The 13,298-nt window shown below is 35.5% G+C and overlaps 1 pseudogene; it reads left to right on the top strand.

Annotated features, from left to right (window-relative positions):
* Positions 1–13,298, top strand: part of LOC113251140 (glycoprotein-N-acetylgalactosamine 3-beta-galactosyltransferase 1-like) — an 86,033-nt pseudogene that overhangs the window by 64,196 nt on the left and 8,539 nt on the right.

Consider the following 13,298-nt stretch of genomic DNA (forward strand, 5'->3'; position numbering starts at 1 on the left):
GTGCTAGCAGAAGACACAGGGCTCCCTGATAAGAAACAAGCAGCAGTAGCCAGCTTCACATCCATTTCTGTCAGCTTTCTATGCCATTCAGATCCCACAGGATGACACAAGCGGTCCATGATGGACAGTTGCACATGCAGTAGGTTGCATTGCAGAAGAGGAACACATAGCTTGAGAAATCTATTGTTTCTACAGGAAGAGAAGTGGGTTTGCTCTTTGTTTCAAGGGAGATTTCACCTCAGCCCTTAGAGTCATTCACTGAAAACACAACCCAAAGAAATTGCCCAAGGAAAGAGTGGTCAAAGCTTTACACTCTTGATATGCCTGTTAAGAATGTACAGGAAGATCCATGGCAGATGGGTGGTCCACCCAACCATTGCCCAGGGAGAAGTTAGAGGAGAAATGGTATGTGACTAGGAGTAAGACTTAGGAAACACCAACATTTAAAAATATTTGGAACAGATGAGAAAGGAGTAATAGGGGAACAGGAGAAAAATCAGAATTGTAAAAAGAGAGATAAGGATGAAAACAATATTCAGGAGGTAGCAGTGACGTATTGATCAGATATGACAGCAATCTGCCCAGCAAATACACAATACTGAACTCTTTGGAAATTATTTGGAGAAGTAGTTTGCAATTTTTTAAAAATTTTGTCTCAATATCCCTTTGTATGGTTAAAAACTTTTGAGGAGCTGAGAGCTTTTGTTTATGTGGGTTATATCCACTGATAGTTAAAAGTTGAGTGTGAGAAAAATTTCAAATATTTATTAATTAAATCTTTTTAAAAAGCAATTAGTTGGTTTTACAAAAAATATATTTACTAAAACTAAAAATTAATGAGAACATTACTTTTCACTTTTGGAAATCTATTAAATGTCTCTCCTAAGATATCTTGATTATTATACCTGCCTCTATATTCTTTGTGTTACCATAAACTATTTAGATTAGAGTATATGAACAAAATCCAGCCTCACAGAGATATGTGGCTGGAAACAGTGGGGATGATATAAATAGCCTTTTTCAGATAAGTGGGGGTATTCTTCTTAAACACTATACCAGAATTTGCAAAGGGGCCACATTTAAATAGAAGTTGAAATGTGGAAACAGAAAAAATCATTTTTTGCACTGTTACATTCAAATTCATTGGTCTATTTTCCACTTTGAATGAATCTTTTAACCACAAATGATTATGTAACATCATGCATAGATCATTTGGAAAGTATTGTTTTATTGAGTAATGCTGATCTTTCAAATGTTGACATTCCAATATACAGTATTAAATATCACGTTAATTAATTTCACCCGCAATCATCAGAAAAGTACTTAAGAATTAGATACACCAGTCTCATAGTGGTGGATACAAGCTTTCCAAATGTTTAATTTTCATTTGAAATCTCAAATTTCATCATTGGCAACAAGTATTATCAGATGTTTTTCTTAAAGCAACAGCTTTGATTTCTTTGTTCACTATCAAGAAAATGTCCACCAAATACTCAGTTCTGAATAACATAGTTGTTCTGTCAGTCTTCCTTCCAAGTAAAAATGCTGCTTTATGGGGAAAAAAACAAAACAAAACAGTTAGTTTAGCTTGCAACTCAAAAGTATAGGAGCCCGGATACAGTCATTGACCCCTGTTATGTAGCAATAGCGCTTCATGAGAGTTTCCATCTCATTACATGTCATTACTAGGGAGTTAGAATTAAATGAAAGGAATAACTTTTATGTTTCATCTTGGACATTCTCAAATAATTGGTTTTTTGTTTTGTTTTGTCTTCCTTACAAGTTCCTGGCAATCAATACAATGACTACTAGTATTTTGGTGCTATTCCCATGATTCATGCTAAGAAACCAGCAGTTTTACCCAAATTGCTTTTGCAACATCAGTACAAACACCATAAGAAAGACAACTAACATCTTGGTATTATTATGAAAATAGTTTGACTATTACAATGAATATATCTAGGGGATCCCAAGGGTATGAAAACTTTGAGAACTGTTATTTTAGAAAAGTGAAAAGGTGAGTATATATCTTCCCTTCCCTCAATTACTAATTTAGTTTTGTTGCTATTGTTGTTTGTTTTTGTACTTATTTTAATTTCTCTGTTCTCATCTTCTCTCTCTTCATACGTGGTGTGAGCATGTTGGAGTTACTCAGAGTCTAATTAAAAATTAAAGAAATACCTAATTTTATTGCAGAAAATTTTTAGCTATATTTGTCTTCCTTGATAGTATTTTTTTTTTACTTTATATTAATAGAGTAGACTTTTTAAAATTTTTATTAAGACTTTATCTTTAGAGTAGTTTTAGGTTCTAGTTTTAGTTCTAGTTAAGCAAAACCCAGGTGAAGGTACAGAGATTTCCCCCACACATGCACAGGGCCTCATTCTCAACATCCCCACCAGAGTGATACATTTGTTACAATCAACCTACATTAATACACTAGTCACCCAAATTCCATAGTTTATATGACAGGCTTATTTTGAGGCTCACAGAAGCTCTGACCCCCTTTTTCATCTGTCTTTCTAGTCTTAGGAGTAGTGGTTTGTCCTGTATTCTTCCTTTTTTATGGATTCAAGAAGAGTTGTTGGTTTTCCAGTCTGTTCAGCTTTTTATTTGTTGTTAGGATGGAGTAGTTACTTCCAAGCTCCTTACATGCAGAAGCAGAAACCACAAGTCATAATGGAGCATGTTTGAGAATATATCTCCTCTGTTTTGAAGACTGATCTTCTGAGAAGTCTTCAGTTTCTAGTTAGACTAAGAATGTTTCTGAGTCTGTATCTATAACTACCTTCTCCATATTTAATAGCCTATTTAAGTAAAATAATCATAGATACTTCACCGGAGCACATCATCTAATCTTACATATGCCAGTATTTTAGAGGAAGGCAGAAGGATCAACAGCAAGACCACAGTAACTCTCATAATTTTTGACCATGAGGACTTGATAACTAATTGACATTTATTTTTTTGTATAAATCCATCTGATTAGCAAACCATGAATTATATGTATTAGTTGAACTTAAAAATGGGACATATATTAACACAACAGATAGAAGTTGCATCAAATTAGAATATAAAAGGATGAGGGAGTGGGGCACCTGGGTGGCTCAGTCAGTTGAGTATCCAAGTCTTGCTTTGGCTCAGGTCATGATCTTATGTGTAAAGAGATCGTGCCCAGTGTTGGGCCCTATACCCAGTGCAGAGTCTGCTTGAAATCCTTGTCTCTGCCCTCCCCCGACCCCTGTTGCCACTCATGTTCTTTCTCACTCTCTCTCTCAAATAATTCAATAAATAAAATTTTTTTTAAAAAGATGAGATAGAGCAAAGAGCCCTATTTTTGGGTTTCCCTGGAATCTGGCATAAACTGAATATTTACAGAAAACAGAAATCATTTCATTACATCTTGAACAATTAAAAAAAATAAAGGATGTTATTTATATTTAATATATAAATATAAATATATTTTTCATATCTCTTGGATTAGATTAATATATTTTAGAATGATTTAGTCATAATAAATATTATTTATATTTATATTAGGAAGTTTATTCATTACCAAATACAATTGAAAATATAATAGTTAATGGTTTTTCTGCAAATGTAGCAGGATAGCATTTTGAAATATTATTCAATTGACTGTTTTTCTCTTTCCTAGTTCTGTTTTACCTTGTTGTTCCTCCACCATTAAAATAATACTGAGTTATTGCCTTGAGAGGAAAGACACAAAGAACAGAATATAAACTAATAATCGGATAATTGATTTTGACTTCCAAAACAGCTTTTAAAATCCAAAGCTGAGGCATAACTTGAATATACTTTTGATTTATATAAATGTGGAATTGGAAGAAAGAAAAATGATTTGGATATTTCAAAAAATAATTTAAACATGTACAACACAGAGAAATGTAAATAATGGGTATTAGAGTAGGAAAGACAATATGCAGATACAGTAAGTCCTCTTCCCAGGCAGATAGATGAAGATCTCAATAGATTAGAAGGGAGAAGAAAGCTGTAGAAGTGACTAGTCTTTACAGCCTGATGGTACCTGAGAAGAAGCCCAACACTGCCATCCGTTGGATCTGTCCAGTGGGAATGGCTGGGCCTATATATGTTTAAGGGAAATCTGAGAGTAGAGGAGAAGTCTTCCATATGCTTCACCTGTAGCCCATGGGTATGAAAACCTTGTAGAGGAGCTCCACATTATGGTGCCAAACCAGTAGAATAGATAAGGCTATGGACTTGAAGGTAGCTTCAGAAAATTCTGATAATCTTGACCTGCATAGAGAAGGAATCAAGTCCCCTAAGAGGGGGGTGTGGCAGATGCTGTTTTCCAAATATGACTGCAACAAGTACTCTCTTTCCACATGCTGTTTTTGCTATGTGACTCTGACAGGCCTACCATCAAGAAGAAGGGTCTGTGTTTCTTCTTGAAGCTGGTGGGCTTACAAACAGTAGAAGTGACATGATGGGATTCCAATGCTAAGTAATAAAAGGCAAACAACTTCTGCCTGTTTCTCTTCAATGTTTTTGTTCTTGGAACCCAGCCATCTATGCTGTGAGGAAGACCAAGCAGCCAAGAGAAGCTACATGTAGGTGTCAGGCCAACAGGCCCAGCTGAGGTTGCAACCAACAGCCAGCATCGACTTTCAGACATGTGAGTAAAAGAAAAGTCTTTAGATGATTCAAGTCTCCAGACTTCATATATTCCAGATGAAGCCCAAAATAGCTCAGAATAGAAACAAGCTGTCCCTGCTGGGCCTTTTTCTGAATTCCTTGTTCTCAGAATCCAAAAATATAATAAAATAGTTGTTTTATGCCATTAAATTTGGAGTATTTTGTCATGAAGAATCAATAACTGGAACTATCAGGTGGGGAAAAGGAGAGAGCTGAGAGTGATTATAGAGGGGAAGAACCTGGTCTTGGATGAAGTAAGCAAAATATCTAAGTGCCTGGACTTATGCCCAGAAGTCATGGCAGGGTCCTTAGCATCAGGACCAGATTCCATGGTAGGCATCCAACACCTGGCTAATTGAGTTACTTAGCAAGTGTTGTCATGGACAGAAGATGATACTGGGACAGACACATATTCTGATGCCCTGACAATACCATTATTTGTAGATACTTAGAGAAGCTAAGGAAGAATGGAAGAAAATCTGAAATGGAAAGAATCATAAATTGACCAAGTTTCATCTTGAAATATCCACATTTAAATCATGTATTTGAGTTGGGATGATTTAGGTTTTCTTTGCCATTTTTGGATTATTTTAAATTTAGTCAATGAAAATAAAGTCCCATTTTACCTATTTTAAATTTTAATTTTATAAAATGTCCCAAGCGCCAGCTAAATATTTTTTGGACATGCTTACAGAAATAGGCATTGCTCGGAGCAGATGATATATAGTATCACATGCGCCTTCACAAAGTTTCAAATTTTAATTGGGAAATAGTGTTTAGATTGGCAAATTCAGACCAAAGTTTCATGTCTTCAATGGAGCAAATTTGAATAGAAACGAACAGCTCTTTCTGCTTCCACTATTTTATTTTATTTTATTTTATTTTATTTTATTTTATTTATTTTATTTTATTTTTACTTATTATTGTTAATTATAGTAAAATACAAATAAGATACACTTTATCACCTGAATTTATTTTAAGTGTACAACTCATTCGTTTCTGTTTCCACTTTTAATGATTCATTCTGTACTTTAGACCTCTCGAGAGATCTCATATAAACTCTCAGAGAGGGGTCTTAAGAAAAGAATATTAATTTTACTCATAAATGACAAGTTAAGTTTCTGATAGTGATAATGGAGCCATACCTATCTAATCAGACTCCTCTACTAAATATTCTTTGGGACTTGTGGTAAAATTAATGAGATAAATAGCCTTGATTGGGGTGCATCTGTGACCCTAATCCAAAATAGAGTTAATGGGCCTGAATGGGAGTTAAATCCAAGAAGCTCAATATATCTGATAAAACCAGATAATAAAATACCACTAGGGATACTTGCTGGACTAAAATTTGTAATTGTCAATATGATGTAATAAAAAATGCTGATTTTATAACAAATCTCATTTGCAGCCAAATTCTACTTATTTGACATCAGCCTAGTTCATGGAACTCTTATGTTCAATTTAAGAAAAAAAATGAAGTATCAGTTAATTATTTTATTTGAAACCTCCAGTTTAGGTAAAGCTCTGGAGATTCCTTCCCCAGTCCTGCGTGATCCCGGAGGATGCTGCATCCATGGGCTGTCATCCTGTCTTTAACACTGAGCTCCCTAACTTGACTCTTTCTGACTACAAAGTTCATCTCCATTCTGTTCTGGGATTTGGGGCTTTAGTTCTATGGCACCAGTGTTTCTTGAACCAAAGTAATGCTACCAGGGAAAGAAAACTGCGAGATTTAGGACGTTGTAGTGCACAAAACCATTAGCTGTGCGGAATGCTAGAAAACCTAGACATTTGGAGAAATTATGCACATTGTGAGCAGATGGATTATAATATTTATTGTCTTGTAGACAATAAAATGGAAGTTGAGTTCTGTGGCTTCTAAATAAATAAATAAATAAATAAATAAATAAAGACGTCACACATACAAATACTTAACTATACGCCTCCCCTATATTGTGATGAATGAATTGCTAATGGTTGCTTGAGCTCAGTTCTCATTGAGAAAAGGAAGAGGAAGAGATAACAAGTCATATTTCAGTTTTCTATCCAACTGTTAAGGGAGATGTTGGGCAATTCAAAGGCACTGATCACATTTTAGGTTCATTCTTACAAAGTCCGGAAAAGAGAAATATGTATGGATAATTCCTAGCATTTTATTTTAGTAATTTTTGAGCCATAGATCCCTTTGGAAATCCAGTGAAGTTCAAGGATCTCTAACATTTTTCCCCCCAGGTTTTTATTTAAATTCTAGCTAGTTAACATACAGTGCAATATTAGTTTCAAGTGTAGAGTTTAGCGATTCATCACTTACATACAACACCCAGTGCTCCTCACAACAAGTCCACTCCCTAATACTCATCACGCATTTAGCCCAGCCCCCTGCCATCTCCCCTTCAGTAACCATCAGTTTGTTCTCTATAATTAAGAGTCCATTTCTTGACTTGCCTCTCTTTCCCCCCCATGTTCATTTGTTTTGTTTCTTAAATTCTACATATGAGTGAAATCATATAGTATTTGTCTCTCTCTGACTGACCTATTTTACTTAGCATAATACTTTCTAGCTCCATCTATGTCATTGCAAATGGCAAGATTTCATTTGTCTTGATGGCTGCATAATATTCCATCTTATATATGTAGATCTTATTATATATATATATATATATATATATATATATATATATATATAGTCTTACTAAGCAAGGGAAACAAAAACAAAAATAAATTATTGGGACTCCATCAAAATAAAAACCTTCTGTACACTGAAGGAAACAATCAACAGAACTAAAATGCAATCTATGGAATGGGCGAAGATATTTGCAAATGAAATATCTGTTAAATGGTTAGAAGCCTTGATAAAGTCTTAATACTTCATATTTGCCTTTGTTTCTTTTGCCTTTGGAGACATGTCTAGCAAGAAGTTGCTGCAGCCAAGTTTGAAGAGATTGCTGCCTGTGTTCTCCTCCAGGATTTTGTTGGATTCTTATCTCACTTTTAGGGCTTTCATTCATTTGAGTCTATTTTTGTGTATGGTGCAAGGAAATGGTCCAATTTCATTCTTCTGCATGTGGTTGTCCAATTTTACCAACTCCATTTGTTGAAGAGACTATCTTTTTTTTCCACTGGATATTCTTTCCTGCTTTGTTGAAGATTAGTTAACTATAGCGTTTAGGGTCCATTTCTGTGTTCTCTATTCTGTTCCATTGATCTATGTGTCTGTTTTTGTGCCAGTACCCCACTGTCTTGATGATTACAGATTTGTAATAGAGCTTGAAGTCTAGAATTGTGATGCTACCAGCTTTGGTTTTCTTTTTCAACATTCCTTTGGCTATTCGGGGTCTTTTCTGGTTCCATACAAATTTTAGGATTATTTGTTTCAGCTCTGTGAAAAACGTTGATGTTGGTATTTTGATAGGGATTGCATTGAATGTATAGATAGGTCTAGGTAGCATAGACATTTTAACAATATGTACTCTTCCAGTCAACAAAACCAAAAGATAACCAACAGAATGGGAGAAGATATTTGCAAATGTCTTATCAGAAGGGCTAGTATCCAAAATCTATAAAGAACTTATCAAACTCAACACCCAAAGAATAATCCAATCAAGAAATGGACAGAAGACATTAACAGACATTTCTCCAAAGAAGACATACAAATGGCCAGCAGACACATGAAAAAATGCTCAACATCACTCAGCATCAGGGAAATACAAATCAAAACCACAATGAGATACCATTTCACACCAGTGAGAATGGCTAAAATGAACAAGTCAGGAAACAACAGATGCTGGCAAGGATGCAGAGAAAGGGGAACCCTCTTACACTGCTGGTGGGAATGCAATCTGGTACAGCCACTCTGGAAAACAGTATGGAGGTTCCTCAAAAAGTTGAAAATAGAGCTACCCAGCCAGTGGATCAGGATTGCAGTACTGGGTATTTGCCCGAAATATACAAACATAGTGATTTGAAGGGGCACCCTCACCCCAATGTTTATAGCAACAATGTCCACAATAGATAAACTATAGAAAGAACCCAGATGTCCATTGGCAGATGAATGGATTAAGAAGAAGTCATATATATATATATACAAAAGAATATTACCCATCCAAAAATGAAATCTTGCCGTTTTCAATGATGTGGATGGAACTAGAGGGTATTATGCTAAGTGAAATAATTCAATCAGAGAAAGATAATTATCATATGATCTCCCCCATATGTGGAAATTTAAGAAACAAAACAGAGGATAATAGGGAAGAGAAGAAAAAATAAAACAAGACAAAATCAGAGAGGAAGACGAACCATAAGAGACCCTTAATCATTGGAAACAAACTGAGGTTTGCTGGAGGGGAGGGAAGAGGAGTGGAGGAATGGGTAACTGGGTGATGGACATTAAGGAGGGCACGTGATGTAATAAGCACTGAGTATTATATAAGACTGATGACTTCTACCTCTGAAACCAATAACACATTATATGTTAATTAATTGAATTTAAATTTAAAAAGAAAAATAAAAAAAGAAATTATATTTGTTTTCTCCTGTTTAAAAAAAAAGTGTTAGAATCCAAAATATATAAAGAACTTATAAAACTGAACACCCAAAAAACAAATAATCCAGTTAAAAAATGGGCAGAAGACATGAATAGACTTTTTTCCAAAGAAGACATACAGATCACCAACAGACACATGAAAAGATGCTCAAATCACTCATCATCAGGGAAATACAAATCAAACCCTCAATGAGATGTCACCTTATACTAGTCAGAATGGCTAAAAATAACAACACAGGAAACAGGTGTTGGCCAGGATGCGGAGAAAGAGGAACCGTCTTACACTGTTGGTAGGAATACAAACTGGTGCAGCCACTCTAGAAAAGAGTATGGAGTTTCCCCCAAAAGTTAAAAATAGAACTACCCTATGATCCAGCAATTGCACTACTGGGTATTTAACCAAAGGATACAAAAATACTGATTCAAAATGGATACATGAACCCCAATGTTTATAGCAGCATTATCCACAATAGCCAAATTATGAAAAGAGCCCAAGGATCGCTAACATTTTAAAATATATAACATAATAAGCATGAGAGTATGAAGAAAAGCAATTTATTGAAATGAAGCTAACATATTAACAATTTATTAACTTTTGTAATTTCAAAGTAGTGGTGAGTATACACAATGTTTTTTGATATCATCAATAACTTGAATATAACATGAAAATGTCTAATTTCTATTGTAGATAAAGTCACCTAGAATTGCTTGGACTACTGTGTTTTATTGCTTACATTTAACATCAAATGAAATGCTAAATTTCAGTTAAAGGACAGTAAAAATAAAGCTGTGCTTTTTTCTCATCCAAGTTTATAAATCCCCAAAAGTCTATCCACAACTCTCTTAGTGTTTAGGGGGGCCCAGGTTAAGAACCCCTGAAATAATAACAGGCTAGAGCTTTACGCTATTGTAGAATGAACTGCTTCATGTTTCTCACTAATGTCAAGAAGAGCTGTTTATCATAAAATTCTAGCTACAGTCCCAAAACAAAAGAACAACAACAAAAAGAAAAAAAAAAAATCCACCTGTATCCACAAGCAGGAAACCAGTAACCCTGGGCTGGTCTAGGCTCAGGAAATGGAGGGCTACATGTCTTCAGAAAGGATTTTGGAAAATTTGCCACTTTCAGCTTAGAATACTTCCATATTTGAAGAGTTAAAAACAACTGAAGAAAAGTCATAGACATATTAGGTGAGCCAGGTACCATCTGTGCTTAATCATATGTTCTTTTTCTACTGGTCCTTCAAGTGAAATTTCTCCTTGGGTTAATATTCTGTGTAAATTTAGCATGTCAATTACGTAGGAAAGGGCAAGTTACTTAAAGACTCAGCTCCTCAGGTCTCTCTTGTGTAAAATAAATGGGTTAAGCTAAATGATCCTAGGGTGGACTGTAGTGGAAAGATAATTAATTTTGAAGTTAAGCATTAGTTAGTATTAATAATTAGTATTAGTGGGTATTTACCCACTGCAATACTATTAAATAAGATTTAAGAAAGTTGAGACCTAGTTCATTACAGAGTTGTTAAGAGGATCAAATAAGATAACATAATGTTTCTAAAAGGCACACAGTAAGTCTTAAATATGGGACTTCGTACTCAGACTCTGATCAGCTTGAGCTAGAAATGCCTGCTCTATGCATATGGAATCCCAATGGTTACTTTTAAATAAATGCTCGTTTTTGAAAATACTATGAACGTCAGGCTACAACATGCTTATGTGTTTTGTTTTGTTTTGTTTTGTTTTGAGAGAAGAAAACTTTTCTGTAACAGCATTTCTCAAACTCACTTACATCAGAAATGCCAGAGTATGGAAGAGAAAGGCTGTGGAAGAGAGATGAGTAGCAGATTCGGGAAGCAGTGGATCCTGAAAGACATCGTACACCGTGTTAAGACACATAGTTGACAAATACTTTAAAATGTGAGGCAGAGAACTAAGACTGAAGCACTAAGACTAACACGGTTAGATTGTTAGTTTGAGTGAGGGCTTTCCCATATTTTTGTAAGCCAGAAGCACATAGAATAAATAAAATAAAATCTTTAAAAAAAAAAAAGAAATGATAAATGCTAGTGTAAACAGACAAGGCTCCTCGGGGTAGGTGCCAGCTTGCAGGGCGGGGGGGCTACTCCCATAGCCTCCAAGCCCCACCCAGCGCCCAGGCCCACCCAGTAGAAACCTTCAGCTCAACACACCTTCAGGCCCTCGGTGGCCCCTTCCAGAGAACAGTGGTTGGCCCTTTGGTCTCGCATATACAGAGTAGTTTGATGATGACTTGTCAAACAAGCAGGACGGAGCACGTCGTATTCTGCTTTTTAAAATAGGTTCTCACCACTTAAAGGTATTATTTGAAAACATTCACAATGGGATCCTAAATGAGAGAACTTCTCCAAATTCCCATCTACTTCACAGTGATAAGGCAAAGAGACATTCTAGGCTAACTGCTAAAATTTAGTGCACTTAGCGATGAAAGGACATGTTCATGGGCTTTAAGGTCTAGGCTAATTTACACTTGTTATTATCTTTCTACCTATATGTGGTCAACAGAATGATGCCCCCCAAATATCCACCTAGTAATCCCCAGAACCTGTGACTATGTTATCTTACACGACAAAAGGGACTTTGCAGATGTCATTAAATTCGAAATGGATCCTGAGTGGGGGGAGATGGTCCTGGATTATCCAAGAGAACCCAATGCAATCATAAGTGTCCTGTCATATGTCCTTCTGTGACAGAGGAAGCAGAGGTGACACAGAGAGACAGAGATTTAAGATTCTATGCTACCATCTTTGAAGATGGAAGAGGGGTCAAGAGACCAGGCTTACACGTAGCATATAGATGCTGGAAAGGCAAGAAAATGAAGTCTCCCCTAGAGCCCCCAGAAGGAGCACAGCTCTGCTGACACCTTGATTTTTGGATTTCCACCTACAGATTATGAGAGAATAAATATATATTGTTTAATCCACTAAATTCAACATATTTTTTTACTAATATAGCATGTGTCTGTGTAATACGATTTTATGTTTTTTTCCTCCCAGCTTAAGACATAACACACAGTATTGAAACAAACAGGGGGGCCTGGGTGGCGCAGTCGTTAAGCGTCTGGCTTTGGCTCAGGGCATGATCCCAGCATTCTGGGATCAAGCCCCACATCAGGCTCCTCCGCTAGGGGCCTGCTTCTTCCTCTCCCACTCCCCCTGCTTGTGTTCCCTCTCTCACTGGCTGTCTCTATCTCTGTCGAATAAATAAATAAAACCTTTAAAAAAAAAAACAAAACAGAAATACATATTGAATTGTCACTTGTGAAAGTACGGTTCCAACACAGAGCTCCAATCCCTCACCTCTCAGAAGAGTCAAGAGAAGATAGTTGAGGATTTGTACTCTTTTCAGCATTTAATTACTCATTTACATTAAAATGTTATGAATTATCAGAAGTATCTTAAAAATCATTAATTAAATATTTCATGTTTAAAATTCTTTCTATGCAATGTTGATACTTTGCCTTTATTTTTGACACTTTGCCTTTAATAAAATGCATCATTTATCACATTTGCAGTGGAATATCAATGATTTCTTAATAGTTGGTGTCTGATCTTTTCTGGTTAACATTACATCTAGATTTTAAAATGTCACAGAGATAACAGACATTTAAAGAGAGATAATTTGGCAATGTGTATGATTGTGTGTGTGTGTGTGTGTGTGTGTGTGTGTACATGTGTGTATATAAAAAGACATCACATTGTCTACATCAACTCCCTTAGCTTTATCATTCTTTAAATCTGGGATCTTGAAAACCAACTACTTCCTCTGTACCTCAGTTTCCTCAAAATACTACCTCATAAGATTAGTGGAGATAATCATAGAGAAAACATATGTAAAATGATAGGAATGCTACCTTGCACATAGTAATCACTCTAAAACATTAGCTATTAGTGGTATTATTATCATCATCACTAGTATGTATTACCTCTAGTAATAGTGGTATTAATAGTAATAGTAATAATAGTATTACTAGTATCATCATTACTAGTACTAACAAAGTACATGAGTAAGTAACCTCAAAGCTCTTCCACTATCCAATGATGGA

The sequence above is a fragment of the Ursus arctos genome, unplaced genomic scaffold (genome assembly GCF_023065955.2).
Source record: "Ursus arctos isolate Adak ecotype North America unplaced genomic scaffold, UrsArc2.0 scaffold_10, whole genome shotgun sequence".
NCBI classification, from domain to species: domain Eukaryota; kingdom Metazoa; phylum Chordata; class Mammalia; order Carnivora; family Ursidae; genus Ursus; species Ursus arctos.